This window comes from Procambarus clarkii, chromosome 43 (assembly GCF_040958095.1).
Source record: "Procambarus clarkii isolate CNS0578487 chromosome 43, FALCON_Pclarkii_2.0, whole genome shotgun sequence".
Taxonomy (NCBI): domain Eukaryota; kingdom Metazoa; phylum Arthropoda; class Malacostraca; order Decapoda; family Cambaridae; genus Procambarus; species Procambarus clarkii.
Genome location: NC_091192.1, coordinates 29,955,157 through 29,975,586, shown reverse-complemented (window position 1 = coordinate 29,975,586; position 20,430 = coordinate 29,955,157). Strand labels below are relative to the sequence as shown.

The 20,430-nt window shown below is 44.6% G+C and overlaps 1 long non-coding RNA gene across 1 annotated transcript in view; it reads left to right on the top strand.

Annotated features, from left to right (window-relative positions):
* The window catches only part of LOC138349976 (uncharacterized), a 407,894-nt gene extending 387,791 nt beyond the window's left edge, over positions 1–20,103 (top strand). Inside the window, exon 3 of the long non-coding RNA XR_011221947.1 lies at positions 20,028–20,103. This is a non-coding gene — a long non-coding RNA (uncharacterized lncRNA). The remainder of the gene's footprint in view (positions 1–20,027) is intronic.
* Positions 20,104–20,430: the final 327 nt, after the last annotated feature.

Sequence of the window (20,430 nt, the reverse complement as noted above, 5' to 3'; positions counted from 1 at the left end):
TGGCCTGACATATGTGGTATACAAAGTTCTGAATGATTCTTTACACAAGTTTCTGAATGCCGTTCGTATGTTGGCCAGCCTGGCATATGCCGCTGATGTTATCCGCTTGATATGTGCTGCAGGAGACAGGTCTGGCGTGATATCAACCCCCAAGTCTTTTTCCTTCTCTGACTCCTGAAGAATTTCCTCTCCCAGATGATACCTTGTATCTGGCCTCCTGCTCCCTACACCTATCTTCATTACATTACATTTGGTTGGGTTAAACTCTAACAACCATTTGTTCGACCATTCCTTCAGCTTGTCTAGGTCTTCTTGAAGCCTCAAACAGTCCTCTTCTGTTTTAATCCTTCTCATAATTTTAGCATCGTCCGCAAACATTGAGAGAAATGAATCGATACCCTCCGGGAGATCATTTACATATATCAGAAACAAGATAGGACCGAGTACAGAGCCCTGTGGGACTCCACTGGTGACTTCACGCCAATCGGAGGTCTCACCCCTCACCGTAACTCTCTGCTTCCTTTTGCTTAGACACTCCCTTATCCACTGGAGCACCTTACCAGCTACACCTGCCTGTCTCTCCAGCATATGTACCAGCCTCTTATGCGGTACTGTGTCAAAGGCTTTCCGACAATCCAAGCAAATGCAGTCCGCCCAGCCCTCTCTTTCTTGCTTAATCTTTGTCACCTGATCGTAGAATTCTATCAAGCTTGTAAGGCAAGATTTACCCTCCCTGAACCCATGTTGGTGATTTGTCACGAAGTCCCTTCTCTCCAGATGTGTTACCAGGTTTTTTCTCACGATCTTCTCCATCACCTTGCATGGTATACAAGTCAAGGACACTGGCTTGTAGTTCAGTGCCTCTTGCCTGTCGCCCTTTTTGTATATTGGGACCACATTTGCCGTCTTCCATATTTCTGGTAGGTCTCCCGTCTCCAGTGACTTACTATACACTATGGAGAGTGGCAAGCAAAGTGCCTCTGCACACTCTTTCAGCATCCATGGTGAGATCCCATCTGGACCAACAGCCTTTCTAACATCCAGATCCAGCAGGTGTCTCTTGACCTCCTCTCTCGTAATTTCGAACTCTTCCAAGGCCGCCTGGTTTACCTCCCTTTCTCCTAGCACAGTGACCTCACCTTGTTCTATTGTGAAGACCTCCTGGAACCTCTTGTTGAGTTCTTCACACACCTCTCTGTCATTCTCTGTATACCTGTCCTCGCCTGTTCGAAGTTTCAATACCTGTTCTTTCACTGTTGTTTTCCTTCTGATGTGACTGTGGAGTAGCTTTGGTTCGGTCTTGGCTTTGTTTGCTATATCATTTTCAAAACTTTTCTCTGCTTCTCTTCTCACCCTGACGTACTCATTCCTGGTTCTGTGTGTGTGTGTGTGTGTGTGTGTGTGTGTGTGTGTGTGTGTGTGTGTGTGTGTGTGTGTGTGTGTGTGTGTGTGTGTGTGTGAGTGTGCGCGTTCGCGTGCGTCGTGGTATTTGTGTGGTGTATGCTTGTGTTAAGTGTGTCACCTACCAGCCCCAGCCTATCCAGTTGCCCCAACGTTATGGGACTTAATTGGCCGTTGGGATCTTAATAAATGAAAACGCGATGAACTGATCGACAGGACAGAGTGCACCTACACCAGGGGCCACGGCGGCCGTGTCCTTGGTGTGTGGTCGTGTCCCTGGTCTCTCCGTGTCCCTGGTGTGTGGCCGTGTCCCTGGTCTGGCCGTGTCCCTGGCCAAACTCCATGCAGGTATCCCAGCTATTTTCACCCCCCTAGTCTCCCTACCATCCACAAACAACGCTCCGTTCTCTCTCTTGCAAATTTCCCAAATAGTCCGGACCTTTGAGTATGCAACATACTGCAACACCGTCTTGCCAGTAGACACCAAACATGAATGGAATTTTTAATTATTGCAGTAATTAAACTGGTGGGTTATTAAGCCTTAAGGAGCCTTTGCGTCCCCCCACAGGGTTAAAAAATTGTACAATTAGCAGAACGCAAGTTTTCTAATGTTTTGAGATCGCGTTCAGGGGAGATCTGAGCGCGTTTGAGGGTGTTTTAAAAGGTTTGTTACAACTTTTTTGTATTATTGGTCAGTTTTGAGTAAATGTAAAACAGTGTTTATTGTTGCTATGCGATCATTGATTGATGTATTAAACATCACAATAAAGTACAATGAACACACCACACTACCACAATAAACACACCACACTATTGGAAATATTTCTGCCATTTACTATAATATAATTATTAAAAATATCGTAGATGTATAATAATAATTATTAAACATATTTTTTATATAACATATTTTTTATATAACATATTTTTTATCTTTATAATTATTAAAATTATAATTTATTAATTTAAAATAAACTATAGATTATCAAGATTTAAAAAATAACTATATTTAATTAAAAGATTTAAAGATTTAAAATTACTATAAAATTATAGTTATTTTAAATCATTTAAATGTCTTTAAATTAATTAAATTGTCTTTAATAAACATATAGTGTTCCAGGTGTCTTTTTGCATAGTGTCATTAATGTGAGTTTACAAAAGGTGGAATGCAATTCTGACCAGCTTACACAAATCCTCTATACACACAGACATTATATATATATATATATATATATATATATATATATATATATATATATATATATATATATATATATTATATATATATATATATATATATATATATAATATTATATATATATATATATATATATATATATATATATATATATATATATATATATATATATATATATATATATATATGCGGAAAAACCACAAAGAAATGTGAAAGAGAGATGAACGTTTCGGCCTGTTAAAGCCGTTGTCAACACCAGACTCAGGAGTCTGGTGTTGACAACGGGGGAAGGTGCCGGCGGGGAAGTGGCTCAAATAGCTTCGGCTATCACTTCCTTATGTCCGGTCGTGATGGTCAAGCGGATTAAGGCGTCCTGTAGATACGAGTTGCGTTGCTCCTGGGAGTATGGGTTCGAGTCACTTCTGGGGGTGTGAGTTTTCAGTCGCATATTGTCGTCGGGACCATTCAGGCTTGTTCGCATTTGTGTTCCTCACGTGTGCCCCAAAGAATGAGGTGATTTGATAAAATGCTATGCCCAAGATTACCATTTGAGTGCCGGCGGGGAAGTGGTTCAAATAGCTTCGGCTCTCACTTCCTTATGTCCGGTCGTGATGGTCAAGCGGATTAAGGCGTCCTGTAGATACCAGTTGCGTTGCTCCTGGCAGTATGGGTTCGAGTCACTTTTGGGGTGTGAGTTTTCAGTCATATATATATGATATATATATATATATATATATATATATATATATATATATATATATATATATATATATATATATATATATATATCCTGTGCATTTTAACCTCTGACTTGGCTCTCAGTATTTTTGAATGCGTACGCAAGCTACGCAACCACCATATTGAATTTATGTCTTTATAAGATCTTATAAAAGCTTGGTCCATAGAGCTAGAACCTCAGAAGCTTGGAGTGCACGGTTCGAGTCTCCCAGTGACTCGAATGGACTATAAGATCTTATATTTTAGGACCACTCTTGTAATAGTCTACATTAGAAGCGCTTATGGACTATTAATTTCCCTCTTAATTGGGAAGACCGAATGGGATTTTAATGACCCGGGCTGCTCACGGTTTTAATGACTTCTGCCTTATTTGAATAATTATCTTTAGAACGTTGTTCAAGGAGAGAGGAAAGGCGAAAGTGTTTTTTTGTCTGAAAGATTTGAAAACTAGTCTGAAAGTGAGTGTGCTGCCCGCCAAACACACACCGAAACTACGACGTTGGCACAACGTTCGAAAAAGTTTTAACACCTAACCAGTTATAACAACCAATATAGCACGTTGTAACAACGTTCTAATACGTCATAAACACGTTAGGCCAAGATGTCACAACTTTATTACAAGTTTTAATAAGCGAAAAATAGAGACAGTTTCGGTTTGTGTTTCCAGAGTGGAGGTCTGAAGCTTTTGCCTTAAGCATGTTTCCAGCTTTGATATAAGAGGGAAGTCAAGCTGATATCCCCATTATGGGGCGCCCCCCCCCCCTCCCCCCTACCAGTTAGTGGGGGGGGGGGTTGCACTCCCCGACGAGTAGGAGGATAGTTAAATAGGGCTCGTGAAGCACTTCATCTCAACAAAGGATAGAAGATAGACAGTAAGTGTTCGCACCCCTGAGAACGATAGACGTTCGTCTTAAGAAGTCCTCTAGCCCGGATATGTCACGAACGCTGCTCTACAGTACACAAACAACAGAAATATTCGTAGTAACTCAAACTAAACTGATCTTTATTTCAACTTTAATCCTTAATTTCTTTTGATATTTAACCAAAAAATAGTTGTACGAACACGTGAGAGACTTCCTCCTTGGAGATGGTTCTGTCTTTATGTACAATATTAGAATGCAAAATTCTGCCTCAGTGTATTCATGTAAGTTATGCCGTGTCTAAAGTCCATTGAAATACAGTTTTTATTTCGGTGCTTTGAACCTGGAGACACGGTAATCTTGAGGTTATCTTGAGATGATTTCGGGGCTTTAGTGTCCTCGCGGCCCAGTCTTCGACCAGGCCTCCAGCCCCCAGGAAGCAGCCCGTGACAGCTGACTAACACCCAGGTACCTATTTTACTGCTAGGTAACAGGGGCATAGGGTGAAAGAAACTTTGCCCATTGTTTCTTGCCGGCGCCCGGGATCGAACCCGGGACCACAGGATCACAAGTCCAGCGTGCTGTCCGGTCGTGGAGATTTTGTTTCATGAAATATATTCTGAACACTATGCGGGTTTTCGTCCTTAAAAAGATTATGTAGGGGCTTGTATACACAGGGAGGTGTATACAAGCGTGTATATATTGTATACATCTACATTATACATTTATATGTATATTGTATACATGTATGGAGGTGTATATATTGTATACATCTTATATAGGGGCTTGTATAGCCAGCTTCTCGGTGTGTATAAACGTAGGAGCCTTATTCTTAGTCATAGTCTTGGACTATGCTGCTAAATGTGTATAATTATATAAAGTTTAAAATATATTCTTAATACCCTTATACCAGTCTTGAATATAATACAAACATACAACTATGCAAAAAAAAATGCAAAGCAGACAGACATTCAATGAGAAACTCAGGAAAAAGAAGTGGTGTTAAGGGGAGTGGAATTCAAAAATGGGTAAAGGGTATTGGATAATGGATGCGGTGGTGGGACTGTGTGTGGACTCCCCGGGGGGAATTGGCAAGAGATGTAGGCATTTTAGCATGGTATGCCAAGAGCGACCTGCCCCGCTCTGATGGCTATAAAAATGTCACTGGTCGACCTTTTCAGTGGCTGGAAATTTTTTAGTTCGCTGGAGGAAAGGGATGTATGGTGTTCATGAAGAGGAATGGTGTAGTTGACGTACGTGGGTGGGTGCAAGCACGCACCCACGCAAGCAAGCATTCCACACACGCGCGCCCGCACACACACACACACACACACACACGCGCGCCCGCACACACACACACACGCGCGCCCGTGTGTGTGCTTGCGGGGTTGAGCTTTGGCTCTTTGGTCCTGCCTCTAAACCGTCAATCAAACTGATGTACAGATTCCTGAGCCTACTGGGCTCGTATCATATCTACACTTGAAACTGTGTATAGAGTCAGCCTCCACCACATCACTGCCTAGTGCATTCCACCTGTTAACTACTCTGACATTGAAAAAGTTATTTATATTATCTCTGTGGCTCATTTGGGCACTCAGTTTCCACCTGTGTCCCCTAGTGCGTGTGCCCCTTGTGTTAAATAGCCTGTCTTTATCAACCCTGTTGATTCCCTTGAGAATCTTGAATGTGGTGATCATGTCCCCCCTAACTCTTCTGTCTTCCAACGAAGTGAGGTTCAATTCCCGTAGTCTCTCCTCGTAGCTCATACCTCTCAGCTCGGGTGCTAGTCTGGTGGCACACCTTTGAACCTTTTCCAGTTTAGTCTTATGCTTGACTAGATATGGACTCCATGCTGGAGCCGCATACTCCAGGATTGGTCTGACATATGTGGTATATAATGTTCTGAAAGATTCCTTACACAAGTTTCTAAAGGCCGTTCTTATGTTAGCCAACCTGGCATATGCTGCTGCTGTTATCCTCTTGATATGAGCTTCAGGGGACAGGTCTGGCGTGATATCAACCCCCAGGTCTTTCTCTCTCTCTGACTCTTGAAGTATTTCATCTCCCAAGTGATACCTTGTATCTGGTCTCCTGCTTCCTACCCCTATCTTCATTACATTACATTTGCTTGGGTTAAACTCTAACATCCATTTGTTCGACCATTCCTGCAGCTTGTCCAGGTCTTCTTGAAGCCTTAAACTAGCCTCCTCTGTCTTAATCCTTCTCATAATTTTGGCGTCGTCAGCAAACATTGAGAGGAATGAGTCTATACCTTATGGGAGATCATTTACGTACATCAGAAACAGGATAGGTTCAAGCACAGAGCCCTGTGGGACTCCACTGGTGACTTCACGCCAGTCTGAGGTCTCACCCCTCACTATAACTCTCTGCTTCCTATTGCTTAGGTACTCCCTTATCCACTGGAGCGCCCTACCAGTTACTTCTGCCTGTTTCTCCAGCTTATGCATCAACCTTTTATGGGGTACTGTGTCAAAGGCTTTCCGCCAGTCCAAAAAAATGCAGTCCGCCCATCCTTCTCTTTCTTGCTTAATCTTTGTCACCTGATCATAGAATTCTATCAAGCCTGTAAGGCAAGATTTACCCTCCCTGAACCCATGTTGATGGGTTGTCACGAAGTCTCTTCTCTCCAGATGTGTTACTAGGTTTTTTCTCACAATCTTCTCCATCACCTTGCATGGTATACAAGTTAAGGACACTGGCCTGTAGTTCAGTGCCTCTTGTCTGTCACCCTTTTTAAATATTGGTACTACATTAGCAGTCTTCCATACTTCTGGTAGGTCTCCCGTTTCCAGTGACCTACTATACACTATGGAGAGTGGCAAGCAAAGTGCTCCTGCACACTCTTTCAATACCCATGGTGAGATTCCATCCGGCCCAACAGCTTTTCTCACATCCAGCTCCAATAGGTGCTTCTTGACCTCATCTCTTGTAATTTCGAACCTTTCCAAGGTCACCTGGTTTGCTGCCACCTCTCCTAGCGCCGTGACTTCTCCCTGTTCTATTGTAAAGACCTCCTGGAACCTTTTGTTGAGTTCTTCACGTGTGTGTGTGTGTGTGTGTGTGTGTGTGTGTGTGTGTGTGTGTGTGTGTGTGTGTGTGTGTGTGTGTGTGTGTACTCACCTAGTTGTACTCACCTAGTTGTGTTTGCGGGGGTTGAGCTCTGGCTCTTTGGTCCCGCCTCTCAACCGTCAATCAACAGGTGTACAGATTCCTGAGCCTATCGGGCTCTGTCATATCTACACTTGAAACTGTGTATGGAGTCAGCCTCCACCACATCACCCCCTAATGCATTCCATTTGTCAACCACTCTGACACTAAAAAAGTTCTTTCTAATATCTCTGTGGCTCATTTGGGCACTCAGTTTCCACCTGTGTCCCCTTGTGCGTGTTCCCCTTGTGTTAAATAGACTGTCTTTATCTACCCTATCAATCCCCTTCAGAATCTTGAATGTGGTGATCATGTCCCCCCTAACTCTTCTGTCTTCCAGCGAAGTGAGGTTTAATTCCCGTAGTCTCTCCTCGTAGCTCATACCTCTCAGCTCGGGTACTAGTCTGGTGGCAAACCTTTGAACCTTTTCCAGTTTAGTCTTATCCTTGACTAGATATGGACTCCATGCTGGGGCTGCATACTCCAGGATTGGCCTGACATATGTGGTATACAAAGTTCTGAATGATTCTTTACACAAGTTTCTGAATGCCGTTCGTATGTTGGCCAGCCTGGCATATGCCGCTGATGTTATCCGCTTGATATGTGCTGCAGGAGACAGGTCTGGCGTGATATCAACCCCCAGGTCTTTCTCTCTCTCTGACTCTTGAAGTATTTCATCTCCCAAGTGATACCTTGTATCTGGTCTCCTGCTTCCTACCCCTATCTTCATTACATTACATTTGCTTGGGTTAAACTCTAACATCCATTTGTTCGACCATTCCTGCAGCTTGTCCAGGTCTTCTTGAAGCCTTAAACTAGCCTCCTCTGTCTTAATCCTTCTCATAATTTTGGCGTCGTCAGCAAACATTGAGAGGAATGAGTCTATACCTTATGGGAGATCATTTACGTACATCAGAAACAGGATAGGTCCAAGCACAGAGCCCTGTGGGACTCCACTGGTGACTTCACGCCAGTCTGAGGTCTCACCCCTCACTATAACTCTCTGCTTCCTATTGCTTAGGTACTCCCTTATCCACTGGAGCGCCCTACCAGTTACTTCTGCCTGTTTCTCCAGCTTATGCATCAACCTTTTATGGGGTACTGTGTCAAAGGCTTTCCGCCAGTCCAAAAAAATGCAGTCCGCCCATCCTTCTCTTTCTTGCTTAATCTTTGTCACCTGATCATAGAATTCTATCAATCCTGTAAGGCAAGATTTACCCTCCCTGAACCCATGTTGATGGGTTGTCACGAAGTCTCTTCTCTCCAGATGTGTTACTAGGTTTTTTCTCACAATCTTCTCCATCACCTTGCATGGTATACAAGTTAAGGACACTGGCCTGTAGTTCAGTGCCTCTTGTCTGTCACCCTTTTTAAATATTGGTACTACATTAGCAGTCTTCCATACTTCTGGTAGGTCTCCCGTTTCCAGTGACCTACTATACACTATGGAGAGTGGCAAGCAAAGTGCTCCTGCACACTCTTTCAATACCCATGGTGAGATTCCATCCGGCCCAACAGCTTTTCTCACATCCAGCTCCAATAGGTGCTTCTTGACCTCATCTCTTGTAATTTCGAACCTTTCCAAGGTCACCTGGTTTGCTGCCACCTCTCCTAGCGCCGTGACTTCTCCCTGTTCTATTGTAAAGACCTCCTGGAACCTTTTGTTGAGTTCTTCACGTGTGTGTGTGTGTGTGTGTGTGTGTGTGTGTGTGTGTGTGTGTGTGTGTGTGTGTGTGTGTGTGTGTGTGTGTGTGTGTGTGTGTGTGTGTGTACTCACCTAGTTGTACTCACCTAGTTGTGTTTGCGGGGGTTGAGCTCTGGCTCTTTGGTCCCGCCTCTCAACCGTCAATCAACAGGTGTACAGATTCCTGAGCCTATCGGGCTCTGTCATATCTACACTTGAAACTGTGTATGGAGTCAGCCTCCACCACATCACCCCCTAATGCATTCCATTTGTCAACCACTCTGACACTAAAAAAGTTCTTTCTAATATCTCTGTGGCTCATTTGGGCACTCAGTTTCCACCTGTGTCCCCTTGTGCGTGTTCCCCTTGTGTTAAATAGACTGTCTTTATCTACCCTATCAATCCCCTTCAGAATCTTGAATGTGGTGATCATGTCCCCCCTAACTCTTCTGTCTTCCAGCGAAGTGAGGTTTAATTCCCGTAGTCTCTCCTCGTAGCTCATACCTCTCAGCTCGGGTACTAGTCTGGTGGCAAACCTTTGAACCTTTTCCAGTTTAGTCTTATCCTTGACTAGATATGGACTCCATGCTGGGGCTGCATACTCCAGGATTGGCCTGACATATGTGGTATACAAAGTTCTGAATGATTCTTTACACAAGTTTCTGAATGCCGTTCGTATGTTGGCCAGCCTGGCATATGCCGCTGATGTTATCCGCTTGATATGTGCTGCAGGAGACAGGTCTGGCGTGATATCAACCCCCAGGTCTTTCTCTCTCTCTGACTCTTGAAGTATTTCATCTCCCAAGTGATACCTTGTATCTGGTCTCCTGCTTCCTACCCCTATCTTCATTACATTACATTTGCTTGGGTTAAACTCTAACATCCATTTGTTCGACCATTCCTGCAGCTTGTCCAGGTCTTCTTGAAGCCTTAAACTAGCCTCCTCTGTCTTAATCCTTCTCATAATTTTGGCGTCGTCAGCAAACATTGAGAGGAATGAGTCTATACCTTATGGGAGATCATTTACGTACATCAGAAACAGGATAGGTCCAAGCACAGAGCCCTGTGGGACTCCACTGGTGACTTCACGCCAGTCTGAGGTCTCACCCCTCACTATAACTCTCTGCTTCCTATTGCTTAGGTACTCCCTTATCCACTGGAGCGCCCTACCAGTTACTTCTGCCTGTTTCTCCAGCTTATGCATCAACCTTTTATGGGGTACTGTGTCAAAGGCTTTCCGCCAGTCCAAAAAAATGCAGTCCGCCCATCCTTCTCTTTCTTGCTTAATCTTTGTCACCTGATCATAGAATTCTATCAAGCCTGTAAGGCAAGATTTACCCTCCCTGAACCCATGTTGATGGGTTGTCACGAAGTCTCTTCTCTCCAGATGTGTTACTAGGTTTTTTCTCACAATCTTCTCCATCACCTTGCATGGTATACAAGTTAAGGACACTGGCCTGTAGTTCAGTGCCTCTTGTCTGTCACCCTTTTTAAATATTGGTACTACATTAGCAGTCTTCCATACTTCTGGTAGGTCTCCCGTTTCCAGTGACCTACTATACACTATGGAGAGTGGCAAGCAAAGTGCTCCTGCACACTCTTTCAATACCCATGGTGAGATTCCATCCGGCCCAACAGCTTTTCTCACATCCAGCTCCAATAGGTGCTTCTTGACCTCATCTCTTGTAATTTCGAACCTTTCCAAGGTCACCTGGTTTGCTGCCACCTCTCCTAGCGCCGTGACTTCTCCCTGTTCTATTGTAAAGACCTCCTGGAACCTTTTGTTGAGTTCTTCACGTGTGTGTGTGTGTGTGTGTGTGTGTGTGTGTGTGTGTGTGTGTGTGTGTGTGTGTGTGTGTGTGTGTGTGTGTGTGTGTGTGTGTGTGTGTACTCACCTAGTTGTACTCACCTAGTTGTGTTTGCGGGGGTTGAGCTCTGGCTCTTTGGTCCCGCCTCTCAACCGTCAATCAACAGGTGTACAGATTCCTGAGCCTATCGGGCTCTGTCATATCTACACTTGAAACTGTGTATGGAGTCAGCCTCCACCACATCACCCCCTAATGCATTCCATTTGTCAACCACTCTGACACTAAAAAAGTTCTTTCTAATATCTCTGTGGCTCATTTGGGCACTCAGTTTCCACCTGTGTCCCCTTGTGCGTGTTCCCCTTGTGTTAAATAGACTGTCTTTATCTACCCTATCAATCCCCTTCAGAATCTTGAATGTGGTGATCATGTCCCCCCTAACTCTTCTGTCTTCCAGCGAAGTGAGGTTTAATTCCCGTAGTCTCTCCTCGTAGCTCATACCTCTCAGCTCGGGTACTAGTCTGGTGGCAAACCTTTGAACCTTTTCCAGTTTAGTCTTATCCTTGACTAGATATGGACTCCATGCTGGGGCTGCATACTCCAGGATTGGCCTGACATATGTGGTATACAAAGTTCTGAATGATTCTTTACACAAGTTTCTGAATGCCGTTCGTATGTTGGCCAGCCTGGCATATGCCGCTGATGTTATCCGCTTGATATGTGCTGCAGGAGACAGGTCTGGCGTGATATCAACCCCCAGGTCTTTCTCTCTCTCTGACTCTTGAAGTATTTCATCTCCCAAGTGATACCTTGTATCTGGTCTCCTGCTTCCTACCCCTATCTTCATTACATTACATTTGCTTGGGTTAAACTCTAACATCCATTTGTTCGACCATTCCTGCAGCTTGTCCAGGTCTTCTTGAAGCCTTAAACTAGCCTCCTCTGTCTTAATCCTTCTCATAATTTTGGCGTCGTCAGCAAACATTGAGAGGAATGAGTCTATACCTTATGGGAGATCATTTACGTACATCAGAAACAGGATAGGTCCAAGCACAGAGCCCTGTGGGACTCCACTGGTGACTTCACGCCAGTCTGAGGTCTCACCCCTCACTATAACTCTCTGCTTCCTATTGCTTAGGTACTCCCTTATCCACTGGAGCGCCCTACCAGTTACTTCTGCCTGTTTCTCCAGCTTATGCATCAACCTTTTATGGGGTACTGTGTCAAAGGCTTTCCGCCAGTCCAAAAAAATGCAGTCCGCCCATCCTTCTCTTTCTTGCTTAATCTTTGTCACCTGATCATAGAATTCTATCAAGCCTGTAAGGCAAGATTTACCCTCCCTGAACCCATGTTGATGGGTTGTCACGAAGTCTCTTCTCTCCAGATGTGTTACTAGGTTTTTTCTCACAATCTTCTCCATCACCTTGCATGGTATACAAGTTAAGGACACTGGCCTGTAGTTCAGTGCCTCTTGTCTGTCACCCTTTTTAAATATTGGTACTACATTAGCAGTCTTCCATACTTCTGGTAGGTCTCCCGTTTCCAGTGACCTACTATACACTATGGAGAGTGGCAAGCAAAGTGCTCCTGCACACTCTTTCAATACCCATGGTGAGATTCCATCCGGCCCAACAGCTTTTCTCACATCCAGCTCCAATAGGTGCTTCTTGACCTCATCTCTTGTAATTTCGAACCTTTCCAAGGTCACCTGGTTTGCTGCCACCTCTCCTAGCGCCGTGACTTCTCCCTGTTCTATTGTAAAGACCTCCTGGAACCTTTTGTTGAGTTCTTCACGTGTGTGTGTGTGTGTGTGTGTGTGTGTGTGTGTGTGTGTGTGTGTGTGTGTGTGTGTGTGTGTGTGTGTGTGTGTGTGTGTGTGTGTACTCACCTAGTTGTACTCACCTAGTTGTGTTTGCGGGGGTTGAGCTCTGGCTCTTTGGTCCCGCCTCTCAACCGTCAATCAACAGGTGTACAGATTCCTGAGCCTATCGGGCTCTGTCATATCTACACTTGAAACTGTGTATGGAGTCAGCCTCCACCACATCACCCCCTAATGCATTCCATTTGTCAACCACTCTGACACTAAAAAAGTTCTTTCTAATATCTCTGTGGCTCATTTGGGCACTCAGTTTCCACCTGTGTCCCCTTGTGCGTGTTCCCCTTGTGTTAAATAGACTGTCTTTATCTACCCTATCAATCCCCTTCAGAATCTTGAATGTGGTGATCATGTCCCCCCTAACTCTTCTGTCTTCCAGCGAAGTGAGGTTTAATTCCCGTAGTCTCTCCTCGTAGCTCATACCTCTCAGCTCGGGTACTAGTCTGGTGGCAAACCTTTGAACCTTTTCCAGTTTAGTCTTATCCTTGACTAGATATGGACTCCATGCTGGGGCTGCATACTCCAGGATTGGCCTGACATATGTGGTATACAAAGTTCTGAATGATTCTTTACACAAGTTTCTGAATGCCGTTCGTATGTTGGCCAGCCTGGCATATGCCGCTGATGTTATCCGCTTGATATGTGCTGCAGGAGACAGGTCTGGCGTGATATCAACCCCCAGGTCTTTCTCTCTCTCTGACTCTTGAAGTATTTCATCTCCCAAGTGATACCTTGTATCTGGTCTCCTGCTTCCTACCCCTATCTTCATTACATTACATTTGCTTGGGTTAAACTCTAACATCCATTTGTTCGACCATTCCTGCAGCTTGTCCAGGTCTTCTTGAAGCCTTAAACTAGCCTCCTCTGTCTTAATCCTTCTCATAATTTTGGCGTCGTCAGCAAACATTGAGAGGAATGAGTCTATACCTTATGGGAGATCATTTACGTACATCAGAAACAGGATAGGTCCAAGCACAGAGCCCTGTGGGACTCCACTGGTGACTTCACGCCAGTCTGAGGTCTCACCCCTCACTATAACTCTCTGCTTCCTATTGCTTAGGTACTCCCTTATCCACTGGAGCGCCCTACCAGTTACTTCTGCCTGTTTCTCCAGCTTATGCATCAACCTTTTATGGGGTACTGTGTCAAAGGCTTTCCGCCAGTCCAAAAAAATGCAGTCCGCCCATCCTTCTCTTTCTTGCTTAATCTTTGTCACCTGATCATAGAATTCTATCAAGCCTGTAAGGCAAGATTTACCCTCCCTGAACCCATGTTGATGGGTTGTCACGAAGTCTCTTCTCTCCAGATGTGTTACTAGGTTTTTTCTCACAATCTTCTCCATCACCTTGCATGGTATACAAGTTAAGGACACTGGCCTGTAGTTCAGTGCCTCTTGTCTGTCACCCTTTTTAAATATTGGTACTACATTAGCAGTCTTCCATACTTCTGGTAGGTCTCCCGTTTCCAGTGACCTACTATACACTATGGAGAGTGGCAAGCAAAGTGCTCCTGCACACTCTTTCAATACCCATGGTGAGATTCCATCCGGCCCAACAGCTTTTCTCACATCCAGCTCCAATAGGTGCTTCTTGACCTCATCTCTTGTAATTTCGAACCTTTCCAAGGTCACCTGGTTTGCTGCCACCTCTCCTAGCGCCGTGACTTCTCCCTGTTCTATTGTAAAGACCTCCTGGAACCTTTTGTTGAGTTCTTCACGTGTGTGTGTGTGTGTGTGTGTGTGTGTGTGTGTGTGTGTGTGTGTGTGTGTGTGTGTGTGTGTGTGTGTGTGTGTGTGTGTGTGTGTGTGTGTGTACTCACCTAGTTGTACTCACCTAGTTGTGTTTGCGGGGGTTGAGCTCTGGCTCTTTGGTCCCGCCTCTCAACCGTCAATCAACAGGTGTACAGATTCCTGAGCCTATCGGGCTCTGTCATATCTACACTTGAAACTGTGTATGGAGTCAGCCTCCACCACATCACCCCCTAATGCATTCCATTTGTCAACCACTCTGACACTAAAAAAGTTCTTTCTAATATCTCTGTGGCTCATTTGGGCACTCAGTTTCCACCTGTGTCCCCTTGTGCGTGTTCCCCTTGTGTTAAATAGACTGTCTTTATCTACCCTATCAATCCCCTTCAGAATCTTGAATGTGGTGATCATGTCCCCCCTAACTCTTCTGTCTTCCAGCGAAGTGAGGTTTAATTCCCGTAGTCTCTCCTCGTAGCTCATACCTCTCAGCTCGGGTACTAGTCTGGTGGCAAACCTTTGAACCTTTTCCAGTTTAGTCTTATCCTTGACTAGATATGGACTCCATGCTGGGGCTGCATACTCCAGGATTGGCCTGACATATGTGGTATACAAAGTTCTGAATGATTCTTTACACAAGTTTCTGAATGCCGTTCGTATGTTGGCCAGCCTGGCATATGCCGCTGATGTTATCCGCTTGATATGTGCTGCAGGAGACAGGTCTGGCGTGATATCAACCCCCAGGTCTTTCTCTCTCTCTGACTCTTGAAGTATTTCATCTCCCAAGTGATACCTTGTATCTGGTCTCCTGCTTCCTACCCCTATCTTCATTACATTACATTTGCTTGGGTTAAACTCTAACATCCATTTGTTCGACCATTCCTGCAGCTTGTCCAGGTCTTCTTGAAGCCTTAAACTAGCCTCCTCTGTCTTAATCCTTCTCATAATTTTGGCGTCGTCAGCAAACATTGAGAGGAATGAGTCTATACCTTATGGGAGATCATTTACGTACATCAGAAACAGGATAGGTCCAAGCACAGAGCCCTGTGGGACTCCACTGGTGACTTCACGCCAGTCTGAGGTCTCACCCCTCACTATAACTCTCTGCTTCCTATTGCTTAGGTACTCCCTTATCCACTGGAGCGCCCTACCAGTTACTTCTGCCTGTTTCTCCAGCTTATGCATCAACCTTTTATGGGGTACTGTGTCAAAGGCTTTCCGCCAGTCCAAAAAAATGCAGTCCGCCCATCCTTCTCTTTCTTGCTTAATCTTTGTCACCTGATCATAGAATTCTATCAAGCCTGTAAGGCAAGATTTACCCTCCCTGAACCCATGTTGATGGGTTGTCACGAAGTCTCTTCTCTCCAGATGTGTTACTAGGTTTTTTCTCACAATCTTCTCCATCACCTTGCATGGTATACAAGTTAAGGACACTGGCCTGTAGTTCAGTGCCTCTTGTCTGTCACCCTTTTTAAATATTGGTACTACATTAGCAGTCTTCCATACTTCTGGTAGGTCTCCCGTTTCCAGTGACCTACTATACACTATGGAGAGTGGCAAGCAAAGTGCTCCTGCACACTCTTTCAATACCCATGGTGAGATTCCATCCGGCCCAACAGCTTTTCTCACATCCAGCTCCAATAGGTGCTTCTTGACCTCATCTCTTGTAATTTCGAACCTTTCCAAGGTCACCTGGTTTGCTGCCACCTCTCCTAGCGCCGTGACTTCTCCCTGTTCTATTGTAAAGACCTCCTGGAACCTTTTGTTGAGTTCTTCACGTGTGTGTGTGTGTGTGTGTGTGTGTGTGTGTGTGTGTGTGTGTGTGTGTGTGTGTGTGTGTGTGTGTGTGTGTGTGTGTACTCACCTAGTTGTACTCACCTAGTTGTGTTTGCGGGGGTTGAGCTCTGGCTCTTTGGTCCCGCCTCTCAACCGTCAATCAACAGGTGTACAGATTCCTGAGCCTATCGGGCTCTGTCATATCTACACTTGAAACTGTGTATGGAGTCAGCCTCCACCACATCACCCCCTAATGCATTCCATTTGTCAACCACTCTGACACTAAAAAAGTTCTTTCTAATATCTCTGTGGCTCATTTGGGCACTCAGTTTCCACCTGTGTCCCCTTGTGCGTGTTCCCCTTGTGTTAAATAGACTGTCTTTATCTACCCTATCAATCCCCTTCAGAATCTTGAATGTGGTGATCATGTCCCCCCTAACTCTTCTGTCTTCCAGCGAAGTGAGGTTTAATTCCCGTAGTCTCTCCTCGTAGCTCATACCTCTCAGCTCGGGTACTAGTCTGGTGGCAAACCTTTGAACCTTTTCCAGTTTAGTCTTATCCTTGACTAGATATGGACTCCATGCTGGGGCTGCATACTCCAGGATTGGCCTGACATATGTGGTATACAAAGTTCTGAATGATTCTTTACACAAGTTTCTGAATGCCGTTCGTATGTTGGCCAGCCTGGCATATGCCGCTGATGTTATCCGCTTGATATGTGCTGCAGGAGACAGGTCTGGCGTGATATCAACCCCCAAGTCTTTTTCCTTCTCTGACTCCTGAAGAATTTCCTCTCCCAGATGATACCTTGTATCTGGTCTCCTGCTCCCTACACCTATCTTCATTACATTACATTTGGTTGGGTTAAACTCTAACAACCATTTGTTCGACCATTCCTTCAGCTTGTCTAGGTCTTCTTGAAGCCTCAAACAGTCCTCCTGTGTGTGTGTGTGTGTGTGTGTGTGTGTGTGTGTGTGTGTGTGTGTGTGTGTGTGTGTGTGTGTGTGTGTGTGTGTGTGTGTGTGTGTGTGTGTGCTTCAAGGAGCTGGGACGGGGAAACTGAACAAGTAAACCAAATACCCAAGAGTAGTCAGCTTCCTGTTCCAGCACCTCTTTGTGGCGATCCAGAGAGCCTCGCGACATTACTAACGTGTTCATATTGTTTTGGGTATCACCCTTGGTTTAATAATATATATATTTGTATACAAAGACCATAATTTAGTCTTTAATCACTTGATATTGTTAAAAACAATTCTGGTGGATATTGATCATGCAATTTTCTCATCAAGCAGTTGTTTTCCCAGCCATTTGTACCGAGAGAAAGCTATGTGGACAGTACAAAAGTCTTATATATACGTACAAGTACACCTACGTACAAGTTTTGTACGTAGGCGTACAAAACTGTACAAAAGGCGTACACGTTACAAAGCCTTGCTTGTTGTGTCAAGTGACATGCTATCTTCTTGAGGTTATCTTGAGATGATTTCGGGGCTTTAGTGTCCCCGCGGCCCTCTCCTCGACCAGGCCTCCACCCCCAGGAAGCAGCCCGTGACAGCTGACTAACACCCAGGTACCTATTTTACTGCTAGGTAACAGGGGCATAGGGTGAAAGAAACTCTGCCCATTGTTTCTCGTTGGTGCCCGGGATCGAACCTGGGACCACAGGATCACAAGTCCAGTGTGCTCTCCGCTCGGCCGACCGGCTCCCGGGGCGACCCATGGGTGTAAGAGCTCTATCGACTGCGCTATGAGCAGTTTTCCAGGGTTCGAGACCCATTCACCCCCAGGTGAATGGAATGTTTATTTCCACGGAAGTGCGGATGATAATTTATCATAAGCATGTTGGTCTAAACTTAATATCGCTGGCCAGTCATGATAAGCTTGTTGGTCTGAACTGGGAAGCTGCCGTCACCTGCACCTGAGGTCTCACCCATTGGCGAGTGAGGCGCGTTCCTCGCTATAAAAAATGGGAATGCGGGACTAACTTGTCCACAGCCTCGCTCCTGTGCCAGGTAAGTCCACTACGGGTTCACCATAGCCCGTGCTACTTGGAACTTGTTGTTCCCAGTAGCCGAGTCTATAACAACAACAAACTAACTTGTCGTGCATTAGGAAAAAAAAAGCAGTGGAAAGACAACGTGGAAGTAATTATCACCATTTTGTATCTAAGAGCAGTAGCTAAAGGCAAAGGACTCAACATCACCCTAAACTGGATCCCATCCCATGTTGGAATACCATTATATGAGAAACTGTTAAATTAGCAACTCGTCATCCAGTGCTCCACAAAAGAATCCATACCCAGTCTAGAGTACATAAACAACACCATCATTATAAAACACTCACACCTCAAGGGAGCCGGTCGGCCGAGCGGACAGCACGCTAGACTTGTGATCCTGTGGTCCTGGGTTCGATCCCGGGCGCCGGCGAGAAACAATGGGCAGAGTTTCTTTCACCCTATGCCCCTGTTACCTAGCAGTAAAATAGGTACCTGGGTGTTAGTCAGCTGTCATGGGGTGCTTCCTGGGGGTGGAGGCCTGGTCGAGGACCGGGCCGCGGGGACACTAAAGCCCCGAAATCATCTCAAGATAACCTCAACAAAGCCCATCTATACCAGAGTTGCAGAAGGTTCGCCCTCTACAATATGGTATCTTCAGGCCACCAAGTTAGACAGGCTAAATATCCCGAAAGGAATCCACAGGAAAATACCAGTTCGGTTATCTAGACTACGTCTAGGGTTACAGATGCAACTGGAAGATTAGTGAACCCAGAGAGTGGGAATGCATCTTCTGCCAAACAGTCACAGAAAAGCCACAACTTCACTATCTCCTGGAATGTGAAGCAACCAACGACCTTAAATAGCTTTAAGAGTCCCTGAATCTTGCAGCTGTATCGCCGGAGGGGGGGGGGGGGAATAGCTCTCTCTAGTTCATTATCCCACCCCTAGTTAACTATCCTAAGGGGGGGGGGGACATAGCTTCTGGTTTCAACTCTTTTACCATGTCGTAACTCAGTCGATTACGGCAGCGTCTGGGATGATCTCGGACGTAAGTTCGAATCCTCGTCACGGCCCTTGTGGATTTGTTCATTGATGCATCACGCTATTGTGATTACTGTGTGTAATGTTATGAATTCTATCCCCCGCTTCGCCTTACCATTTTTTCCCTTTATACCGATACCGAAAGAGATGTAATAATTCATCCACCTAGAAGATAAAATTAATAACTTTTTGTATAAATTGCTTATTTAGGTATTTATTATAATAATATATGTAATTATAAGTAACAGTAATGTCTTCTCACAGACATAATAACATAGGATAAAAAACTCCACACACACTTGTGTATATGTGAAATTTATGTAAAGGAATTTACATCAAAGTCTTTCGCACTCTCCTGAGTGTTCTGTCTAGGTCTGAGTGTGTGATCAGGGCGAGACTTACATCTCAAAGTCTAATCAAATTAACGTCTAATGGACTAGACGTTGTAAATTCCATACATAAATTTCTCAAATACACAAGTGTTTTTTTTATTAACCCATATGTAGTTATGTTAATATAAAGTGTGATAAAATAATTACTATAAATTTGTTTATAGCAATTCATTTATCACAATTTATTATATCTTATGAATTGCTATAAGTTTATTTATAGCAGTTCATATATCAAACGAATTCATTTATCACAATTGGTTTTATTTATAGCGGTTCATTTATCACACGAATTCATTTATCACAATTTATTTTATCTTATGAATTTGCTATTAAGTTGATTTCCGTCAACAGATCGAGCGAGGGAGGAGAGGACGAGGCTACGCCAGACTCCACCACCACAGACGAGCTTGCAGAGAAATTAAAGGTAAGTGACGTGTGTGTGTGTGTGTGTGTGTGTGTGTGTGTGTGTGTGTGTGTGTGTGTGTGTGTGTGTGTGTGTGTGTGTGTTGTGTGTGTGTGTGTGTGTGTGTGTGTGTGTGTGTGTGTGTGTGTGTGTGTGTGTGTGTGTGTGTGTGTGTGTGTGTGTGTGTGTGTGTTGTGTGTGTGTGTGTGTGTGTGTTGTGTGTGTGTGTGTGTGTGTGTGTGTGTGTGTGTGTGTGTGTGTGTGTGTGTGTGTGTGTGTGTGTGTTGTGTGTGTGTGTGTGTGTTGTGTGTGTGTGTGTGTGTGTAATGTTATGGGTAAGTATCTGTATTG